The following is a 14503-nucleotide window of genomic DNA, read 5'->3' as shown; positions in this document are numbered from 1 at the left end:
TATGCTCATGCATAAACTTTCTTTGGAACACTATCTTTTATATTAAATAAATGGACTTCTCATTGTGACAGTCATACATTTATTAATTGGTTGTGCTCTTGCTCTGACCTAGGTGGGGGTAATCTACCTTTCCTCACAGAATTACTACTTGAGCCATACATCACTAAAATGCCCAATCTCGTCTGATCTTGGAAGCCAAATGGTGATAGGCCTGGTTAGTACTTGGACGGGAGACCCCCAGGGAATACCAGGTGCCATAGGCCAAGAGGAATATATGGGACCCCAATGACGACTGGCAGAGCATTGCAAACCATATTCTTATTTTGTTCTACCTAATTTATGGTTAAACATCTCTAGTACTCTTGACTAACATTTCCACACCCATTGGAAGGATGATAAATTGCTAAATATTACGCCAGAGGAGTACCTCAGGATCTGAGAGAGTATGTGATACATTAGTCCTAGGTGAAGAGAAAGGCAACACTTCTGCTTTCTGCGATATCCAATATAACTCCCCTCTGGTATGTATTATATTGCAGTGGAGATGAAAAGAGGGGACCCAGATGAGAGAGCTTGATAGAGGAATACAAAATAATGTAAGATTGAGTGCGCTCAGACATTAACTATGTATAATGACATATGAGTAGGAGTCAAAACTATTAGTAAAATAAATGTACACAGGTGTATAGAGAGATTATTAATAAACCTTTAATGTCAATGGTGTAAAATTAAGAGAGAAATAATTAATTCCTGTAATCCACAGAAACCAGAATCTCCCCTCTAATCTACCCCATCTAAATCAAACTGGGTATGCAGGGGGGAATGGCAGCGTGGTTCACAGGGGAAAAAAGAAAGTAATGCTGATGGAAGCTGAGAGGTCAGCTGTATCTCAGCACTGTTGCCAAATGGCATTGCAGGGAGAGTCACCTGCTGATGTGCTCAGCGCAGGAGCATGGTGGAGAGAGAGAGCAGTACCTGAGGTCCAAAGGAACAGCACGTGGTGGATGTGTGTGGAGGGCAGCAAGCAGGCTACTGGAGTAGCAAGGAGGGGACATGCGTTTCACCGCTGGGCTTGGTCACCTGATCGCTGAACTCTGCTGTCTCCTATTCTTAAGCTCCCATGTATCCAATCGGCTAGCGATTGGTTGGGAGTGACAGCGCATGCAACCAATCATAGAGGAGTGGATTAGTCATCCTGTAGGGATGATGCAAGAGGGGAATTAAACAGCGTGGGGAAATTACCTTATGTAAACAAACAGAGGCACTTCCTGTATTGGGCTGTTTTAAAACAGCTGCTAGGATAAAGGACAATTGCACTTTTGAACAGGGGAAAAAAAAGGGGCATTATTAAATAAACGATTGTATAGAGAGCCAGGAGGATAAAGGTATAAGCAAAGAAATAAATATATTAATATTCCTTTAAGAAAAATAAGTATATTAAATAGGCAGTGAGAGAGGATAAATGTTTAAACAAAGAATAGATATATTTATATTCCATATATTGTAAAAAAGTTAATGGTATATTCTATAGACCATGAGATAGCTAATAACTAGAAATACTGATATTAAAAAAAATATCAATAATGAAAAATAAGATAAAATCAATCAAAAAATGTTTTAATAAATGTCAAGAGTGGTAAATATGATATAATAGAAGCACATAGACCAAAAAAAAATATATGAATAAAAGGAGACAAAGAAAATGGGATAGATTCATGGGAAAAAGGTAAAATAGGGAAAATTTAGGGAAAGAAAATAGGGGAACATTTGAGAAAAGTGTAAGAAAAACAAAGAGTTATGATAAAAAATAACTATTAAATATGGTAATAAATACAGAATAAATGTGAGTGAGATAAATATAAATGAAAAATAGAAAAAGAGGGAATAAAAACATTAATAATATTGAGAAAATCAAGAGAAGATAGTGAAGCTAAGAAAAACTGCAAAGTGATCTAAAGGAAAATAACAGAAGCATTGTTGGATGAGTGAAATAAGTCCTAATAGGAACATGAGTGCTGTATGGTGACGTGAGGTAGATGTGAAGTGTGATCTACCGGGTTCGATGACAAAGAAAGAAAATGAAGTAAGAAGTAAATATATGAAAAAGCTAGGGATGATAAGGAGGACAGATATTAAAAAAAATGTGTTAAAAATAAAAATAAAGAAATTATTGCAAAAATGAGAAAAGTATGTATATAGGGGACATATTATAATATAATCCAGAAAAGTTATAGTCACTCTGTAATAAAAACACTGTAGCTAATGTTCTCATTCAGACCTGCAGGTACGAGTGTACCCATCTTAAAGATCCACTCACTTTCCTTCTTTTGGAGGTCCCTATTAAGATCACCCCCTCTTAGGCCGAGTTTAATTCTTTCCAAGCAGGACACTTTGAGATCTTTTTCCCATCCGGAATATTTTTAATGGAAATGTCTCGCCACCGTCATAAATTGTTTCATTCGTTGTAAATCTGCTTCTGGATTACATATATTGCCTAGAAGTTCGAGAAATCGGATTTTCATCATTCTCAAGGTCATCCCAATATATTTAATATTGCAGGGACAGGTAATACAGTAAATTACATTTGTGGTTTTACAGTTGAAAAACTCCTTAATTAAAATGTCTTGACCGAACTTGTCTTTAATAGTCATGATATTGAGTATATGTGAACATATTTTGCATTTCACACAAGGGTGGGTGCCAATGATGAAGGGGGCTTTTCTCAGAGTCTGGATGAAGTGGCTCTTAGTTAGCTGATCTTTGAGATTGGGTGCCCTACTCCAGCTCATATTAACTTTATCTTCCAGACTTCTGGCCAGATCATCATCAGACCGCAGGATATGCCAATGTTTTTGACTTATATCTCTAGTGTTCTTCCAGTTGTTATAGAAGTCTCCAATAAATCTGATGTTATTGGTAATCGTTGTCTTAAGTTTCTGACCAAAAATGAGAGACTCTCTATCAGTTCTCACAACCTGATTCTTAGCTGTTTTGATCAGGTGCTTGCTATATCCTCGTTCTTGCAATCTCAGATTTAGCTCTTTGCTCTGGACTTCAAATGATTCTTCCCCTGAGCAGTTAAGCCTTAATCTCATGAATTCTCCTTTGGGGATGTTTTTCAGAGTTGGGGGAAAATGGAAGCTGTTCCTATATAATCAACTATTTATTGACGTTTCTTTCCTTAATATCTCAGTGAAAATTTCATTATTTGCCCCTCTAAAAATTCAGAGATCTAGGAAGGCAATGCTATTAAGGCTGCAGTTGTATGTTAATTTAAGATTAACATTGTTATGGTTGAGATGTAAATTGAAATCATCCAGTTCTTTCTGCGAGCCATCCCAAATCAGCAAGATATCGTCAATATAACGCATCCATAGAATTATATGTTGTGTATGGGTTTCATTGCCTTCTTGAAAGACACGTTCTTACCTGGTATTGTCATTTATTGTATATTAAGTGGATGACATTTGTATTTTGCATTTATTGCACTGTATTTTTGTTTTGTGTGTGCTATTTATTTGAGGGCCACATGTAATAGATATTTTCGCCATATGATGTACATTGATATATGTTGTGTGACAGAGTCAATATGTATGTCATAACAGATGTTTTTCTGTGACTAAAACTTGCTATAAATAATATTTATTAAGGAGCTCTGTTCATGCCAGGTTTCACCATTTTCTGACTCATATTAATCCGGTTTGGATGCTCTTCCGGGTTGGATGTCTTGTATGTTTAGTTGTTATATGTGTACGTCATTTATTTGTTGTACGTCAATTTTTAAGGTTCATTAATAAAAGTTAATTTTTATTCTCTTATTATCACATTTACGATATTTCATTTAGAGTGCCCCTGTATAGACAAAATTTGTCTTTCCCTCTGTCTTTGCCTAGAGCAAGGACATTTTCTATACTTGTGCACCATAAGCAAGGCAACTAGAATTTTTTCTGTGACCGAGGCAGCAAAGTTGTGATAGTGATGGTGGGTGTATCTTTTAATGATACTGGGTTATTGAAGTGTGGATACCCATTTATCTATTCGCCTCTCACAGTGGTGACATTGTACCAGCTCCAGATGCTGTGAACAGAAGTTGGTTTCCATCCTGCTGTGTGCTAAAGTGTGGAACATTAACAAGTTATTTTTATAACTTCAAATGACTAACACCTGTAGGAGATGTGGTTCACAATCTATATTTTGTATACTTGTTCGATCATTGTCTGAACCTCAGGATTTGGGGAGGCCTTGCATGGTTTCAGTGAGCTCATTTAGCAATATTAGGATACCCAGAACAGCAGAACCTCATATTCAAAGAATAGACTATTCCCAACAGGCCCCTCTATCATCTCAGCATATTTTATCACCTGTTTGCTAATGGAGCCAGACCAGACTGGACATAGATAAGGGGCCTAATATGGATTGCCAACTGTTAAAAAGGGTTGTAGCCCCAGGCCTATTGTTGTCACTACTCTGGAATGTCTTCCTGCACACAACCTGGAACAATGAGACCCAGCGTAGGTTAAATAAGAAGCTGGATCTGAAAGAAATTTAGCAACTCCAAGTTTAAGCTGTTCCATTATTTAATCAAATAATCTGTCTACCAGTTGATTTGCAGGACATGTGACTGAACTATCTCCATAACTGTAGAGCCCATGTAGAGACTATAACAAAGCCATATAAAATACAATCAAACATTGCACGGTAACAGTGGGTTTGCTTTAAACTCAATGATACATACAATGTTCTCCCCTACCCCCTACCATCCTGCAGAGGGAGTTACAGGGTCCAGTGGTGGATGAACTTTATTTACACATACCAGACCCTTACACTCACCTCAATAATTAAGAAATAAGGATGGAGGAAGAATTCCCCAAAGAGAAGTTAACAATTATTTTTTTCATTGTAGAGACAAGTGCTTCACCTTCTAATATATTGGTGCATATTTTGGGACATTTACACATGTTTTATTAACATACTGAGGACAGTCCATAATACATTCTTGATCTAACAACTTAATTTGTTGAAAATATTGGACAAAGGGCCTGATTCAGAGTTGGGAATAGAGAGAGAGATAGCACTTAACTGTGAATCTGGACAAACCATTTTGCAATGCAAGGGGTGTAAATACATATTTTTTTTTGCATGTAGTGTAAATACTGGCTGCTTTTGCATGTAGCCCACAAATACTGCAAAGCTTTATTATTGCTCTACAATTTAGTTGTCAGTTTGGACACCTCCCTCCCAAATGTAAATCTCTCTGCACATTTTAAATCTGCCCACCTGCAGTGCAGCATGGTTTCACCAAGATGATCAGTTAAGAGAGATATCTCACTCTTTTCCCAACTCTGAATCACGCCCAAAAACCATAAGATAGCTAATTTAAGTGATAAGCTGCCAAAACTATATTTATGCATATGATGTAATCACAGAAATGTATTCAGAACTGATAAATGTCAAACTCAAGCAAATTGGTCCAGCTTTGCTAAAATGACTTTTTTTTTAAATCTCCAACAACACTGGATTAATTATTTTGTATATTATTGTTTTGTACAACTACCTCTAAAATAACATTTTGAAAGGGAATGTACTGTACATTTTGAAAAACATTGGTGTTCAAGATTGACTTAACTGGTCCACTTAAATGATTTGCTCTAACTTGGTATTTTACCACAAAAGTTGTCTACTCTGAATAAATGTCGGTAGATGTTAAGTAAGATGGGTCCAGGCAAATTACAATATTTTGTTTGATTTTCTAAAATTTTTCCTGTGTCCATTTTTATTGTAGCAACTATTCTGATTCAATAACATCATAATACCACTGTCTATTTATCTTTGTACCACTGTAGTATCTACCATTGTTTCACACCTATACCTTTTTTTAAATTATAATTATACTTTATACTAATTCTAAAGTCTTGCAACTTTAACAGCTTTAAACTCCTTTTTTGTTTTATAATATACTTTTGTAGTTGTGCCATTACATCTTCCAGCACTGTTCTTCCTTTTATCTGATCTTGACATTTGAACTGTACTGCTCCTGTATCTCACACTCATTACTACTACTGACATCCCCCCAACTGCCTCATCTACACTGTCTCTTTTCTTCTACTCCTCCTTCACTCAGCTGCTACTTTATTTTCTCCTCTACCACCAGTTTTCACCTCTTTTCTCCATCCATAGTCCCCTCTATGTTCTCCCCCTCCTCTGTCTCTCTTCATCACATATAAGTCTCTCCATTGCATCTCCCATAACTTCAGTGTTATTAACTTCTCTTCCACCATGGTTCTGCTGCATCACCACTAATAATGCACCCTCTCTTTTCTCCAAGTTATCTGTCCTCTTCCCCCCCACACACTACACTAAAGCTCCACCTTACCCACCACCTGCTGTCAACCCTTCCTCATTCAGAAGCCAGCCACATACCCCCACACTCCTTATCTCCCTGCTCTAGATCAATATCACCTCCACACTACATCAACCCTAATAATCTCATTCTCCTCTTGCCTCTTAACTCTGTCCCTCTCTCCTGTTCCCACTGGAAAGCCAGTTTTGTCTATAATAAACTTGCCCCCATTCATGAGCACTTCATCTGCAATGCCTTGATTCTCCTTGCCATCACCAAACCATAGATTTACCTATCTGACACCACTGCTCCTGCTGCTATCTTCTTTGGGGGCCTCACATTCTCTCACACACCCTGGCCTGGAGGTTTCCAGGGTGGTGGTCTTGGGGTCCTGCTATCCTTGGGTCACTCCTACCAAGTCTTACCTTCGGAACCCTCCATCTCATTCTTTCCATTTGACACTCATGACATTTGCCTCTTTCAACTTCTTCGAGTAGCTGCCTTTTTTTGTATCCCTGGCCTTCTTTCAAAATTCCTCCATCACTTGGCTTCCTGGCTCTTAATCTTCAAATGGGCTCTCAAGACCCATTTCTTCCTCAATGCTTTCCAGTGCTCATCCTGACCCACTACTCTATGCTCCTTCCTCACTATCTAACCAATCTGTGTCACTCCTGTTTGTCTGACCCTCCCCTTTAGAATGTAAGCTCTCGCGAGCAGGACCCTCTTCTGTCACATGCTTCTTCTCACCTTATTTTTACTTTCATTTACAATGGCACCTAAAATATGGTTACTGACACCTTGCTGCTTATTTAGGTGTTATGCAGCATTGTTTATAAATCATGTACTTGTCCTGCATTGTCTGTACTGTTAATAGCTGTTGTTTTGTGTGCTCATTTGTTTCTGTACTTTGTAAGTTGCTGCAGTACCCTTGTGGCACCATATAAATAAAGGATAATAATAATAATAATAATAATAATAATAATAATAATAATAATAATAATAATAATAATGATGATAATAATAACATAAGCAGATTGCTTGAACTTTCTCATAGAAATATAAATAAAAATGAATCTACTGATATCTAAACCATTAACTATAGTTTTGAAATATAATTTTGGTTACTATTACTTAACTGATGTTTTGCTATTTATAAAGATTATGCCTGGTAACAATTTTTGCTATGAATACCTACTTGACCCATTATAAATAATTAATTTTTAATTTAGAATTTGAATAGTAAAAATCTTCAGTAAATGTAATTACAACAAATGTATATACTTTACAAATGTATATTATTTTAAGGATTAGGTGATGGAAATCTTTGCACAGTATGTCTTTCACAGAATATTCTTCCAATAAGTCATTTTCACTGCAGTTTCTCCTTGTCTGTCTAAACTGTTATAAATGAACCACCTTCTTTAATAGCCAATGCCATTACAATAGTTCTAGTTGATGCATTTCACATCTTTGAATTTTATACATGAAGTCACTGATATATCTTCTCTAAATTATATGAAATGAACATATGCTAAAAAAAGGACAGTAGACATACTTTAGTACTTTCCTACACAATAATGACATTGTCATTGTAACATTTATAGAGCACTAAACGATTAAAAATAATTAAAAACATGTAGACTTTAATATTGGTTGGAAAGAGACCTTAGATAATTGTTCTGGTATATTAATGGATCTGTAATAAGAGAGCAGCAGTTATTCACCCATAACCAAGAGATTGAGTCATTACATAAATCGACGAATGCTGAAAATAAGTAATCAGGTATGTGATTAGATAACAAAACACTGTGATATTGTTTGATTCTAGCATACGGAAATAGGATTTACACAGTGAATAAATAAACTATGTTTTGCTTTAAAGCTCTATTTGTAAGAAATAGTAAAGAACACAAAATATTTTCAAATAAAACTTGTTCTATTGGATTTTGTGCATATATGAAACCACTGATCAATTTGAACAGTGTGTTCAGAATTTATTAATCATTTTGTATTTCCTTGTTGTATTTTATACACTTTGAATCTGTCAACTGTTTTATTTGTCCAGTTTTAGTTCTACTGTAAGGGTATAAGGCTAACCTTAAACCATTTTTTTTAATTATAATGAAAAAAAAAAGTTTACATTCAACACAACCATTCTTGCCCTGCATGGTTGGTTAGAAAACTAGTTTTAAGGGTCAAAAGATTATTCTGCACAGGTTTTAACTTTAGATAGTGGTCTTATAAGGACAGTCAGTAGAAATTGTGTAATGCAAAACAGGACAACAGACAAAACTCCTTTTGGGGTAATCATGTAATTGAAATATTAAAAATAACTATTATTAATGTTTTATTTAAAAAGTAAATGTACTACAGCATACAAAACACAATACATCTATATAAAAAAGGTAACATTTGTTATTAAATAGGATATAATTTTTCTGAACTTTAGTATGAAGTATTTGTGAAAACTACCAATCATAGTGAGATATGTATGTCTCTATTATTGAGACATTAAAGGATCTTTAGTAAGGAAGCAGCAATTAATCAGCCATATATAAGAGATAAATACTTTGACGAATGCTGATACTTAAAAGTATGTACTGTACATATATTCATATATTAAATGTTCAACTCAGTGCAATGGAGTTTCTTAAATGAGTGAATCCATATAAACATGTGTATTGTCTGGTCATTGTTATATTGTACCAGTTAGGATAACAAAAAAAGTGTATTTTTCTCCCTTTTTCGGATACTATTTGAATATATATACTTTTACATATGCTTATGAGAACTATTCATACAAGTGATCACTTGTGGTTTATACAGCTCCCGAATACCTTTTTCATAAGCATAATAAGCTCCAACTCATGATTATTTGCTATATTATTTGCAATTACTGTAAGACTTTTAGATTTCTTGTTTTATTCTATATTTAAATATATAGATTGTTTTCATTCAGTACCTTTTACTACCTTGTACTTTCAGGATAGGTCAGTATTCTGACCACAATTTATTGTAAATTTGCATTTGAAACACAAGTTACTCCTTGAAACTATATCATTATGGCATGTCTGGATAAAAGAGCTAACATATCTATAATTTGTAGTTTTCACGAATAGTACATACCATTGTTCAAGATAATTATATCCTTTAAAGAACAACTTTTAACTTTTTTATAGATGAGCTTTGTGGTGTTGTAGTACAGTTCATTTTTAAATAAGACATTAATAAAAGTTATATTTTAATATTACTATAACATAAGAGTGCACTACACATGAAAACGAGTTTTACCAGTTAAATCAAGGTACATGACATAATTCAAGAGGACTTTGAACTTTATTTTAGCAGAATTCCATTTCCTAAATTATATCCTAAACATTAGTGAATTAAGACACTCTGGATCCTTGGGCTGTATTCATGCTTTAGGTCAACAGCCCATTATACAGTTAAATTCCAAACACAGATCAATATCTTTATTTACTAAGCAGTGGCTTTACAAAGCTTATGATTGTTGGTGATTCAGACCTTTTGGAATCTATGGGTAATATTTACTATAGCGTGGGTTTTTAGAAGTGGAGATGTTGCCCATAGCAACCATTCAGATTCTAGCTATAAACTTCTAGAAGGTGCTAGATAAATGCTAAATAGAATCTGATTAGTTGCTATGGGCATCCTGCACTTTAGTAAATTTACCCCTATGAGCAGTAAGATGAAGTTGTATTTTGAACTCCAATACTTTAGAAAATAGGACCAATATTTACTTATTTACTATTATTAATAGCATTATTTTGTTTTATACTTGCTTTCCCCAATCAAACAAAATGTACATATTTCAAATCTTCTTAAGAAAAGCTGTACAATATAATATTTTTTCACACACAGCGCTATAGTTAATGAGTACATTGAAGTAAGAGTAGTATGTGCATTATCTAGTGTGACATTGAAGGCAGATTTGTTTAATGATGCAATTCATTTAAGACAAACCCTCTGCAGGAGAATGCAAAACCAGTCAGTGGAATTATGTGGGCTCTTTTGCCTACTGATTTTATGATCACTTACTGTACTTCTGCAGTTTGTTTGGTTGCCCCTTTCTGGACAGAGTATTCAGATACTTTTGTACACTTTTGTACACTATTGCTGCAGCTAGGGTGTACCTTGTCCTGGAGCATCCCATTATCCAATTTGTATTTAACACCGCTGCTGAATCTGTCTATTGGAGTGCCACACTTGGGGTTTTTTGTTGGTGTAGGAGCACCTTACATGTATATGCCATGGTCATAACAGCTTACAGAGCTGTGCTGGGTCATGTGGCTACCACTATGTGTAGTATGTGCAAGATTAATGAGTTTATCATTTAGATAAATGGCATTTTGGAAACTAGACATCCATTCTTGTGTCCAGAAACAGACTGTTTTATTACTATCAGCTACAGTTTTTATTGGGAACAATTAGTTCCTTTTATATATTGTTGGATGCATATACAGTATATATATATTTTTGTGAAGCTCCACTAGTTTATATGGAATTCTTTCAGGTGAAACTCCAATCACAAGAACATTTCTGCTGCCAGGGGTGTTTTAGAGTACATATAATATAAATATATTATAACCCTGCAGCTTGCATGTATTTGAATGTCTTAGGCGAGGAGGGGGCCCATGTGCACTCCCTGTGCAGGGCCCCCTCCTCTCTTCCCAGTGGCCGGCAGCTGACTGATGTGGCTGGCCAGCCATGGGAGAATTAGTAGATTCTGGGCACTAGAGTGCACCTGGAGTCTACTGCGCATGCGCAGAACACCAGGAAAATGGTTGTGGTGGCCATTTTCTGGCATTCTGTGCATGCACAGTAAACTCTGGGCACTAGAGTGTGCCCAGAGTCTACTGTGCATGTGCAGAACACCGGAAAAATGGCCACAGTGGCCATTTTCTGGTGTTCTGAGCAGCGCTGACACGGGACCACGGACAGGTAAGTTTAAAATAATATGGGTGCAGGGTGTGCGGTGAAGAGGCCCCCCTGGACTTGGGGGCCTATGTGCCCCGCACACACTGCACCAATTATAGATACGCCACTGTGGGTGCATTTGATCAGTGTGGTTATTATTTGTATATTGACTTTCAGTCTACATTATTTAATATATTGTTAACTTTATTGTTTTTAAATATAGCATGTCCAGATATCTTTATTATATCTGATCTGCCATATCAGATGTGGTGTTTTGATTTTTAAAAGCACAGTGCCTAATAAAGTATTATTTTATTTTTTGTATTATTCCTTCGGGATTGTTACACTGTTCCTAGATTGAAATGTGCTGCTTTATTTTAAAACACATAATTGATCATTAGGACACATTTTTACAATTGACATGATATATATATATATATATATATATATATATATATATATAAAAGTGATGAAAAAGGTGCGCAGGTATAGAACTTTAAAAAACATTACGTGCTATGGAAAAAATACATATACAAACAGAATATTTATGTGCAAATAAATAACACTTCTTTCACAAAAGGAGAGAAGGGAAGAATCTCTATATGAGTGCCCTATTACTTATAATAAAAAATAAAATATAACCTTTATTATAATTCTTAAAATATACCCTTGGGTGAACAAACACAGCGAAATACAAAACATACAATATTAGATATAACAGAACATATTAAAATATTTGTGCTCAGTCCTATATACTTGTCACATATATACTTGATAGTGTCCCTTTGTGTACCTATTAAATTTATTATGCTCCTAAATTCAATGACAGTTTGAGATGTTATCAAACTATTGGCTGCTTAATAGAGAGTTATCTGCAATTAGTTTAACCCATGTGTGTACGTCTCATTTGAGAAGATCGAGTTCTAATCATGTGTGCTTACAAATCTAATATATCAACCAAATGAATCCCCTTACTAGGGTGTTAGATTATTATGTAACACATTATAGTCCATTTCTCTGTTTGTATTTATGTTTCCACAACACCACGTTGATTCCAGAACAGCAACACTGTATCAGTCTCAAGAGTCTGGTTTAATAGTGGATAACAAAGAGATCATTACAGAGTATCCAACCTGCCAGTAATTCCTGTAATTTATTTGAATTTACATGTGCTTGTTCCCATTCATCACTAATTAATAGCTTGGTTCATACACATGGGGTAATAGTATAATATAAAGTGGCAGTGCCGATTCTGGCCGTATATCTCTCTCATTCAGCTGAGTTATCACATAAGACAGTGCTGCTTACAGTAGCTGCATTATCTTTCTCAGCTGGCTCACTTAATATACACAGCAGTGCTTTGAGTCTGACCACATGTCTCCTCTCAGTTAGCCTGGTATATCTCCTGATCTGAGAGTAAAAGCTGCACTATTTGCACTAGCTCTCCAGCGCCGTGCAAAAGCTACAGCTAGAATTACTATCAATTCAGTGGAGCTTCAAATTATAGGTACAACAGGTATTATTAACATTTAGGACTGGCACAGAGAATGCCTAGACACTTGTTTCACTTGTGCTTTCTCAAAAGCCTTTTGATTTATAATAGTAATAGGAATTTAAGGGTTATTTGAGAATTCATGATGTTTTGAATATCAGTCCTTGGTGCGACCTTTCTTCCATTCCCCCTTACCCTTATTTGTGTATAAATAACACTTATTATAAGAAATAAGTGGCAGCTCAAAACCAATAACAGTGTGCTTTGGAAAGGTACACAAAAAAAAGTGAAAATAGAAAAAAAGGTAACAAGCACCTAATAGTGTATCAAAGACCACCATGTAGATTAGTATATATGTAATAGAAATAAATAGAACATAGTGCATACTGTATTTTTTAAACCACTGCATTAAAACTTAACCGTGAACCAAATGAAGAACTAAATAGTTCCAAATATACTAGTCTTAAGACAGAATATTTATATAAAAAACAGTTTAATTTGGCAGTGATAAAATAGTAACTACAGTAGCATATGTACAAAAACATAGATCAAAATAGCGCTTAATTGTCCATGGAAGCAGGCCAGATACAGTGCAAATTTCAACTCGTTTTGTCTTTACAATGTAAACTTCATCATGGGGATAACATTGCAGTGCCAGTTATCCATATTTATAGTGAACTAACAAGCTGAAAATTGGGGGCCACATGAGTTTAATCAGGATGACATCACTTCCTGTCAGTATTGTATTGAGCAAACTCTAAATATATACTGTATAAATATTATATTAATATTCTGTCTAAATACTTCTATATTTGGGACTTTTTAGTTTCTCATGTGATACAGTACATCCCAGTACAAGTGAGGAATTGCTGTTCTGGAAAAATTTAATTGAGATGGAATTTGGTAGCGTGGATACATGACCTCAAATAATCAGTTATAACTAGTTGCATTGAAGGAAGATCTTGGACACAGCTCTGACATAGCCATCATGGCTTCATTGTTCCACTGTGATTGTTTTACAAACAATTATTATTCAAAATTGCTAGTCCTCCTGGCTCCATACTGTGATAAAGATTCACCACCAGCAAACAGCCCTAGTGTGCAATGATTCTTCTTGGGAATTGTGTAATGCATTATGGGAGTCATTTTGGTTTTGCAAATTGGATGCAGGAGGACTAGCTCTGATCACCAATGAGGAGGTTGATGATGAATGTGTTGGCAATAGAAATTGCATGTGTTGGTATCTATCCATGCTGCTGGCATTTGATACTAGACTGTTTATGGTTAGATATCATTTCAAGATTGTGATAAACAGCTTTAATTTACTTCCTTGAAATGATGAAACAGGGAGGAGGTGCCTTGACGGTTACCATCACTACCTCTACTTACTGTAGCACTAAAAATGCCACAGGTGCTTTGACAAATATTGTCATGATTTTGGTTAAAATATTTCCACACAGAAGAGGTGACTTTTTTTGGTCTTTTACCCATGCATGACAATGTGCTTCTTATCACTGACATGAAGTACTGCCACTGGTGGCTGATTTACTTCAACATAAACAACTTCCTCCTCCTGAATTTAATCAACTTGTTATTGTCTAATATATTCATCATCATCCTTATTTGTGTCAGATACACAATGATCCCCCTCATCCTATTGCACAGTTACAACTTTCAAGGTAGGATCCTCAATTTGTAGGTCTAAATCATCATCGTCATTACTTTTACTGCTA

The sequence above is a fragment of the Taudactylus pleione genome, unplaced genomic scaffold (assembly GCF_031769625.1).
Source record: "Taudactylus pleione unplaced genomic scaffold, aTauple2 ptg000121l, whole genome shotgun sequence".
Classification (NCBI taxonomy): Eukaryota; Metazoa; Chordata; class Amphibia; order Anura; family Myobatrachidae; genus Taudactylus; species Taudactylus pleione.
This window is presented reverse-complemented; position numbering follows the sequence as displayed.